Source organism: Lacerta agilis, chromosome Z (genome assembly GCF_009819535.1).
Source record: "Lacerta agilis isolate rLacAgi1 chromosome Z, rLacAgi1.pri, whole genome shotgun sequence".
NCBI lineage: Eukaryota > Metazoa > Chordata > Lepidosauria > Squamata > Lacertidae > Lacerta > Lacerta agilis.
Window position 1 is genome coordinate 31,709,782 of NC_046331.1, and position 9,476 is coordinate 31,719,257.

The 9,476-nt window shown below is 43.0% G+C and overlaps 1 long non-coding RNA gene across 1 annotated transcript; it reads left to right on the forward strand.

Annotated features, from left to right (window-relative positions):
* The first annotated feature begins 7,514 nt into the window (after positions 1–7,514).
* On the forward strand, positions 7,515–9,051 carry LOC117040216. Its single transcript, XR_004425830.1, has 2 exons — positions 7,515–7,557; positions 8,985–9,051. It is a non-coding gene; the product is annotated as an uncharacterized LOC117040216 (long non-coding RNA).
* Positions 9,052–9,476: the final 425 nt, after the last annotated feature.

Sequence of the window (9,476 nt, forward strand, 5' to 3'; positions counted from 1 at the left end):
GGGATTGTGGCTGTTCCAAGATTACCCACCCACAACACCAGGTCAGGTGGCCAGTTCGCACCACAACACGTGCCCTCTTTAATGGAGGACCCGATTTGGAGCTTTAATGCTGCCGCAGCTCCTTTACCACTTACCTTGCTAGCAATATTTTTGCAATTATTTGTCAGCTTAAAATTAATTGTGACAACCCCATTGCACTCAAAAAGCAATATACAAGTATGACGACAAGATGACTGAACCTAGGGCAGGGTATATGTAATCTAATGGTCAGAGCTGGTGAACTACAAAAGTTCCCAGTCACTTAGAGGTAAAGGGTAAAGGGGCCCTGACAGTTAAGTCCAGTTGCGGACGACTCTGGGGTTGCGGCGCTCATCTCGCTTTACTGGCCGAGGGAGCCAGCATTTGTCTGCAGACAGTTTTTCTGGGTCACATGGCCAGCATGACTAAGCCGCTTCTGGCGAACCAGAGCAGTGCACGGAAATGCCGTTTACCTTCCCGCCGGAGTGGTACCTATTTATCTACTTGCACTTTGACGTGCTTTCAAACTGCTAGGTTGGCAGGAGCTGGGACCGAGCAACGGGAGTGTGGGAATACACTTTGTGGATCCGTTAAGATCCGCAGTTATTTGTTTATATTAATGGTTATTAAGGACTACTTTTCGTGTCCTTCCGTTTAAAAGTGAAAGTAAAAGTAAGAGTCAGTGGGCACTTCGCCACTGAGATCACTCCGCCTAAAAATTGTAGTTCCAGAGGTTTTCAAAGTTATCAATGGACGTTTATTCTGCTTCCCACCTTTTTGCAGGGCAGCAACAGCATTTCTATTGGTAATATATTGATTGTGATGTCATACTTGGTGATCAATAAAAGGCTGAGGCTCCCCGCTTTAGGCGCGTTCTTGTGTTCAGTTCGGTTAGGTTATTTTGGGTTAAGTTTAGTTTAAGGGTTTTAAGGGAGCGGGTTGGACGGGCTGGACGGGTTGGAAGCGCGTGCAGGTGGTAGTTGGGGTCTAGCTCGCGGAAGACTTGGCGGTAAAGGTTAGATAGCCTTTAGACCTAGCATAGGTTTAGATCGCGGAAGATTTGGCGGTATAGTTTTATTTAGTCTTAGCATTGCGGAAGATTTGGCGGTGCAGGGACTGAGAGTTTAGGGAAAGTTTAGCATAGGGCTAGGAACAGCAAAGCGTAAGCGCCTATGCGGGTCAGCCAAAGCCATAAAAGAAACATTGGTGTCTATCTTTATTGGGGAAAAGGTTTTTATTTAATTTTAAAATTAACGTCAGGGTTTTTCTCTTAATGCTTTAACTTTGCCCTTAGTTTAACTGCTTTTACTTTAGTAATGGTTCAGGAGGTCACAAGTGGTTTCAAGTTCAGTTTCGAGGCATCCATTCAGATTCGAGGCATCCATTCATTTTCGAGGCATCCATTTACTCACGCACCTTCAGATTCATTTCCGACTTACTCACGGAACCTTCAGATATTGAGACTTGGCCGGCGCCCGTGCTATACGCACGAGGAACGCTGGCCGCTAATCCCCAGCAACTGGTTTCTCGTGCGTGGGTAGCTTAGACTCACGCACGGGAAGCTCCAGCACCGAATCCCCGCACGGGAGCTCACCCCGTCGCGGGGATTCGAACCGCTGACCTTCTGATTAGCAAGCCCTAGGGTCTGTGGTTTAACTCACAGCGCCACCCACGTCCCTTCCTGCCAGAGTAGTACCTATTAATCTACTTGCACTTTTTGGCGTGCTTTCGAACTGCTAGGTTGGCAGGAGCTGGGAACGAGCAACAGGAGCTCACCCCATCATGGGGATTTGAATTGCAGACCTTTTGATCGGCAAGCCCAAGGCTCCGTGGTTTAGACCACAGTGCCACCCATGTCCCTCCAAGTCACTTACCGAATGTTTAATTCTCTGAATGGCAAATGACACCCAGAATATCTACAAATTCTGAGGGCAAGAGAACTGCTGCATGAATGGATTGAAATGACTGGCTCACAAAGCAACATGCTTAAGGCTCACCAGAGAACCAAAGGCAACAGCACTGGTGGGGTGGGAGTTTTTTTTTTGGGGGGGGGGGTTGGAGCAGAGGTGAAGGTCCGACTAATCAGAGTTTAAAGCAGAATCATGGAGAGGGATATTGGCAGTCATCAGACCCAATAGTTTCCCAGAAGTTGCTGGATTATCCCTGGCCAAGTGGATAATGCACCACTTCTCTGGTTCACACAATTTATTTCCTATCTCTTCCAGTAGGAAAGATACACATTTTCTGAATTACAACCCTGTGACAGTTGAGAAACATTTATGAAAGAAAAGAAAGGTTTCCTGTTATAGAGCCAGTATCTCATAATTGTGCTATATCTGTGCAAAGATAGATAGGTGGATAGACTAAAAAAATTATATCCTTTTATCCTGCTCTTAGCTTGAAATATAGTACCCACCACCTCTTTGGAGTGGGAAAGTTGCCAATCTCCCCCACCCCACCACCATCATTGTAGGAAAGGTTTAGGTCCTAGCATAATTGCATGGTGACCTTTCAGCACACTGTTCACTCATCAAGGCAATCTCAGCATGTTGCTATATGTCTTGAGACAGGTAGTCACCCCCCAAAAGGTTGATGCACTGACACTATTGCTGTGACAGATATTAAATTTGTCAATTATTAAAGAACTGTCATATGTCAATAAAACAAAGATATTTAGTGCAGAGCCTTTTGCCAAGCAAAGCAGGGGGGTGGACGGAAGGCAGACAGAAGAGTTTATGGGTATGTGCATTTAAGCCTCCCCACCACTTTCAGAACTATCACTCGCAGCACCATTGCAATAACACAGAAGTGAAGAAACCACATACCTAGAGGTCAAATGTAGCTCCCCAGGCCTCTCTGTGTGGCCCACAGAATTCTTCCCAGACTGCATTCTTCACTAGACTTGCTCCCAACATACCCCTCAAATGCTTTTGCCTGGCTGGGATGTGTTCTTCAACTGTGACAATACACCACGTGTTTGCCTAGATGGAGCATGAAAAGATGTGTATGTCAAAAGGTACCCTAGGTAAATAATAAAAGTAATGGGGAGAGGATGGTTTGTGTCTGGGCAGTAATGGATGGATTTATTTTTTTATTTCCTCTATTGCTATAAAATGCTATCATCTGTCTTATTTATCATCTATCTATCTATCTATCTATCTATCATCTATCTATCTATCTATCTATCTATCTATCTATCATCTATCTATATCTGGATGTCTGATACCAGTGGTGGAGTTAGCTGCTCCTGCACCCAGAGCGACAGCTCAATCTGCCCATGGGTGGGGCAGTCTGCCCATGGGCGGGGCGATTGGCACATTGATTCAAATGGGGGGCGTGTCTGATTGCAACGCGGCGGTGCAATCCTCTGGGGGATCTGTTTGCGGCATGGCAGCACGATTCAGGGGGGGGCGATCATGATGAGGCGCCGCGGTCCTCCCTGCAGGAGGCCGATCGTGGCGTGGCAGTGCAATCTGCCCAGGGGGGATTTTGTCACTCCCCTCTGGGATGGCAACCAGGGTGGTCCGCCCCCAACGCACCCCCCTTCTTACGCCCCAGTCTGATACAACCATTCCTTATTTTGAGGGACAAAAGAGGTTGCTATCTGTCCTTTACAGAGCCATTGAACTTAATGTGGCCTGCTACTGTATAGCTCAAAGGTCTGTGACCACTGAGCTGCAATGGAATAGCATGGTAGACCTGTGCAGCTCACCTGACCTCTGTCTGGCTGAGTCACTGCAACATTCTGAGACAAAGGGGGGAAAGCATGGCAGCAGTGTGATGTTGGCTTGCTGCAAATACACAGGCTGCCTGCCATATGTCCTCTTTTTCCAGGACACGTCCTCTTTTTATGGGTAGAGTTGTTATAGTGATCCATAGTTAAAAGCAGAAATCGGCAAATGTGTCCTTTTTTTCTTTCTTTTTTCCTTTTTTTGCTCTTCAGAATATGGCAACCCTATTTAACTCTGCTGGGAATGCAGCACAAGTCTACTAAGTTTGGGCCAGAGTGAACCCATTAAGCCTTATGCTACAAAGCCAATGACTGCAGAATTACCTAGTCCCCACCGGGGTCAACCAATGTTTCTTAACATAACTCCTCAGTTATAATTGTCACATTAATCTGCTTCAATGGACAGGGGTGCTCACTCCATTTTTCTGTAAGACAGGAATAGGGAATTGCCTTTTTTGGAGTCCAACTCCCAGCTTCCCCAGGTCAGCGTGAGCTGTAATGTTGGATCCAACAACATTTGGAGGTTCAAAGGTTTCCAGTCCATGCAGTAAGGTAACCGCAATAGAACAGGCATCTCTGATCTCTCCTATTGCTGTATACTATACAATGCATTTGAGGGATAGGCATGTCCCCTCCGCCTCTCTCACATTTGTTCAGCAGTCCAATTTATATATGACACATTGGGGGTGAGGGATGTGGAGCTCATGTCACCAGAAAATACAGATGAAGTGGATGCACTAGTGATAGGAGAGAAATTTGGTTCAGTTTGCACTGTAATGCACAGGTCCCTAATTCTCACATTCCAAAACACCCTCCAAAATTCTAAATTTTGCTAAGCAGTTCTGCAACCAATAGATGTGTTCAAAAATGATATTTTATTAGGGAAACGTGCTTGCAAAATTGTGTCCATCCTGAGATATTCTCACTGAAATGCTGGTTAATTTTCATGAGACTTTTTTTTTTTTTTTAAATCCCAAACCCATTTAGAATTGTGAAGATTGGATTTAGGCCTAGAAACAGAGAGAAATCAAAATTGACAGATCCATCCATCCATACTAATAATGTCTTCAAATTTCCAGTTGGATGATTTTATCTCCTTCTTTGTATACAGTCATTTTAGGTGGCACTTCAAAGCTGTTTGGAAGTTGGCAAAAATGAAACGTGCAATGGTTTACTGAGTGCACTTCTGAAACTGCAGAGGGATTTTCGACCGAGAGCAAAGCTAGCCACTCTGCAATTAGGATGGTTTAGATAAAGTGACTCACAGAAATAGCTCAAGCATTCTTCCCAAAGAAGGAAGAATGAATTCTCCTGTGAACAAATTTTTTTCATTGTCCACAAAGATGAATACATGCTGAAGCCTTTGTCTTATTAGAGAAAGTGGGGACTGTTAATAAAACATCAAACATTGCTTGGAGGAGTTTATGATACCAAAAAAAAAATCTCATTTCATGGGGAGGATTTAAGTTTCTGATTATTCTCTGACGGTGGCGAATTCAAAACTTTGTTTAGATCTTGACAACCACCTAGATCAAAGAGACTGGCTTAAAAGAATGGCACAATTTTCAGTAAAAAAAATAAAATACAACAGTAACAACAAGGATGGTATTTATTAGCGTTAGCTATCCCAGATGCTGGCCTGCATTCTGAACTTCATTGTGTAAAGAGAGAAAAGGGTTCAGGTAGCTTCTTTCAAAATAATTAATGACAATCACAGAAACTTTCAGAGTTCATTAACAACTTCAGGTCAGGGGAATTTTTATGCAGTTGTGTCTCTGTAGTGCTCTGAGAGAATGCTGCCTTATATGAGGTCAGAGAGTCAATCTAGCAAGCTCCGTATTGTCCACTCTGCCAGTGGCACTAGGGTCTCTGGCTGAGGTCCTTCCCCTCATTTGCTAGTAGATCATTTTACATGAAGATGTCAGGGAATCTAAACCTGGGAATTCAAAGCACTTGCCGCCTTGGGATGATAAAGTTTCCCCACTCCTCCTAGTATAGAGCCTAGTATACAAGCTGTACAGGTCAATTCTACAATGTGCTCACATGTCACAGATCAGAAAATCATGGCGTGATAAAATAATTCTCTTCACTAAATGGGTGTGGGGATGCTACACATGATCTCCCATCATTGTATGGCATAGCAAATTAGGTAAAGGTAAAGGTAAAGGACCTCTGGACAGTTAAGTCCAGTCAAAGGCAACTATGGGGTTGCGTTGCTCATCTCGCTTTCAGGCCAAGGGAGCCGACGTTTGTCCACATACAGCTTTCTGGGTCATGTGGCCAGCATGACTAAACTGCTTATGGTACAACAGAACACTGTGACAGAAACCAGAGGGCACCACCACTAACATGTAGAGGAAACACGACAGACCACACAGCACAGTCAGCCACCTTAGTGGTGGTGGTGAGTACTGTCCCATTTACCAGTGTTGAAGTTTTAGTTGTGAGTCCAGTTGGTTTCTGTACACACTATAAGGAGGTTCTTGCCCCTTGCCTGAGGCAGAAAAATGTATATTTTACAGGGAGCATCACATTCCACTGATGCCAGAAGCTGCTCATTGAGTGGCACAGAGACATTACACTACCTTCTTGGCACTGTTGCTTACCAAGAGGATGAGGTGGCAGGAAGATTGGTGTGGTGTCAAAATACCAGCAGGATGGCTGAATGGGCTCCACCTGTGTGTTTGCACCACACCAACCTCCCCTGGCTCCTCGCCCCTCTCTTTCCAGGTAAACAACAGTGACTTAACCCCCTAGGAAGTGAGCACAGTAGCTCCATCCAACCCAAAAGTTATTTCTGACTGATGAAAGTCAAGTAGGCTTGGGCACAGAAATCCAGTGCTTATGCTCCTTGTCTGTTCTGATAGTATTCTTATCTTATGTACAACAGTCATACATCATTTACTTCTGGTTGCAAATATCTGAATGATAGCCTACGTTCAGCATATGAAATTTTGCTTTCTCCATGCTTCCATCCCTTTCAGCTGGTTAAAAAATAGCTCCCAGGCTAATATATTTAGTGCTAACATCTGTACATCTGATGAAAGGCAACCCAAAGTCAAGATGAGTAAGTACAAAGGTTGCCTCACTAACAAAGTGGGGCCATCAAGTAATTCTCTGCAATCAATTCCATTAAACATGTTTACTGTCAGGTTTTGTACAGAGGTTTAGCTGATCCTGCATGTGCACACGCACACAGACATATGCATCAAGAAGTGTAACAGGGACAAGAAGAACCCATAAATCTTACAGATATAAATGCCTCGGCTTTAGCTATCCTATGAACTGAATCAAATGTTATGGTCTGTGAATACACTTTGAAAAAGAGCTACATAAGTTAATTTGCCACAAAATAAAAAGAGAGAGAGTGAGAGGGATAGAATTTCTTCAAGATGGAAAATTGCTTTTGTTGGCAGTTCTCACCAATGGCCTGCAGATTAAAACACACATGGGCAAGTACCTATTGCCCATTTAAAAACATCTGATTGACAATATTGCATGCATGGAGCTGTTCTCTCAGTGCAGATTCCATATTTAGCTTTGTGGGGGGTTTTGGGGTTTTTTTTTACAGGAGGTTTTTACAGGAACCTTGAGGAAGATATTTGAAAGGGGTAACAGTATGGGCAGTGGAGGCTGGTCAGTCCAGCACACGCTGTTCGGGCATGTCACCGCATACTAGCTTCCTCCTGCTGAGTCTCAGAGTTGCCCTTGTAGAACTCAGGAGGGAGTATGAGTTGGCTCTGCCTCTCTTTGACTCCAGTTCCACCTACCACTGGGGTCCCTGCCTTCCCAGCACCAGCCACCACTGAGTAGAGGCACATGAATATTCTCTTCCCCACTACCAAACGTTTCTCTCACGAGCAGGCCTGGGCTCATATTTTCATCAGCTTGACTCTCATTATTCTGCACCTCCATTACGGCCTAATAATCACGTTTGGAATCTTGCATGCACTAATTGTACTGCTAAAGTTTGACACCTGCATTTTATTCCTTGCGTCAGAGAAGAGTAAAACTAATCAGACAGTTTCTGATAATTAAGGCAGGGACAAGACTTTATCTCGGCTTCCCATCCATCACTTTCCAGGTGCTCATCCTTTCAAATCTGCTCCGTCTCTTGGCGGTAATTTCTCAAAGCTTGTCTCGATTAGAACAAAATATGTGTGCATCTTAGTTTTAAATTAGCTAACAAGGTGTAATCTGAATGCTGATGGCACAGTGCCCAGTTGGCACTATGGGAATTGTGAAAAATGGAAAACAATCCAGGGGATATCCCTGGGGTAGCCAATGTGTTGCCCTCCAGATTATGTTGAACTAAAACTCCCATCACCCCTATCCATTTTTTTTAAAAAAAAGTTATCAGTATTTTAGTGTGAATTTCTCCTTGTATACACATTTGGGGCATGCATTTTTTGTGTAATAGACATGTTTTTGCAGCACAGTTTTCCCTAATATGACACATTTTAGTATGTTATTTTTATGCACACTTTATCCTAACATATGCAATCATTATTATTAATAATACATTTTATTAGTTACTTTTTACCATTGCATCCCAAAGCAATTTACAATTATCCATAAATAACACACATCATAAAACAAAGCATAAAAAAAACTAAAACGCATACATGTGTGTTTTTTTAAAGGCAGGATTACAGCATCCTACCCACTAAAGAAGGCCATAGAAAATTAAAAGCCAAAGACCTGGTGGCATTTTTTTTTTTTTTGCTGACTCCAAAATATATCTAGTGTTGGCATCAGGTGAGCTTCCCTGGGGACAGCATTCCACAAGTGGAGAGCCACCACAGAAAAGACCCATTCTTGCGTGCTGCCTTCTGGACCTCCCATGGAGGATCCACACCGTGAAGGCACTCAGGTGATGAACACAGGGTCCAGGTCGTTTCACATGGGCAATGGCAGCCCGGAGCCACACAAGGCTTTAAAGGTCAAAGCCTTACTTAGCTGAAGGAATTGAAAAATTCAGAGAAGTGTGAATTTCAAAGGATGACTATTATTTCACATATTGTTTTGGAAAATATGAATTAGGCAGGTTCTCCTTTAAATGTGAACTGGGTTGAATTTCCTCCCCATCCTTCATGGCCACCAAATTATGATCTGAATTTGGAAAGGTTTGCACAGGTGAAATATCGTAAGTGAAATACATCTTTAACATTCTGATAATTAGATTTGCAACATCTCTCAAGGCAGAAGGTCTAGTGAAAGTGTGTTTATTTTCTAGTTATTCTTCTGATTCAATTTCTTCTGGTAGAAAGAAATTGCAGTTGATGCTAATCTGTACCTACATATAAGTATACTTTGCATTTCTTCGAGTAACAAATAGAATTGGGACTATTTTAAAACTTGCAGAGAGAATTCTATTTTTAACTTCAAGTCTTTTGCCATGGTAAATGCATATAAATGGACCTATTGGTGAAAACCAAGCTGGTGTGTGTGTGTGTGTGTGTGTGTGTGTGTGTGTGTGGTTTAAGGGTATCATGAGTTCACTGTACATTTATGTATATACCTTCGTCCTTTAAGTCAAGGAAAGAAGGACCCAAAGATGTCAAAACATATATTATTTCTGCAATGTAACACAAGTTTAATAATAATAATAATAATAATAATAATAATAATAATAATAATAATAATAATAAAATTATTTATACCCCGCCCATCTGGCTGGGTTTCTCCAGCCACTCTGGGTGGCTTCCAACATAATATTAAAAATACA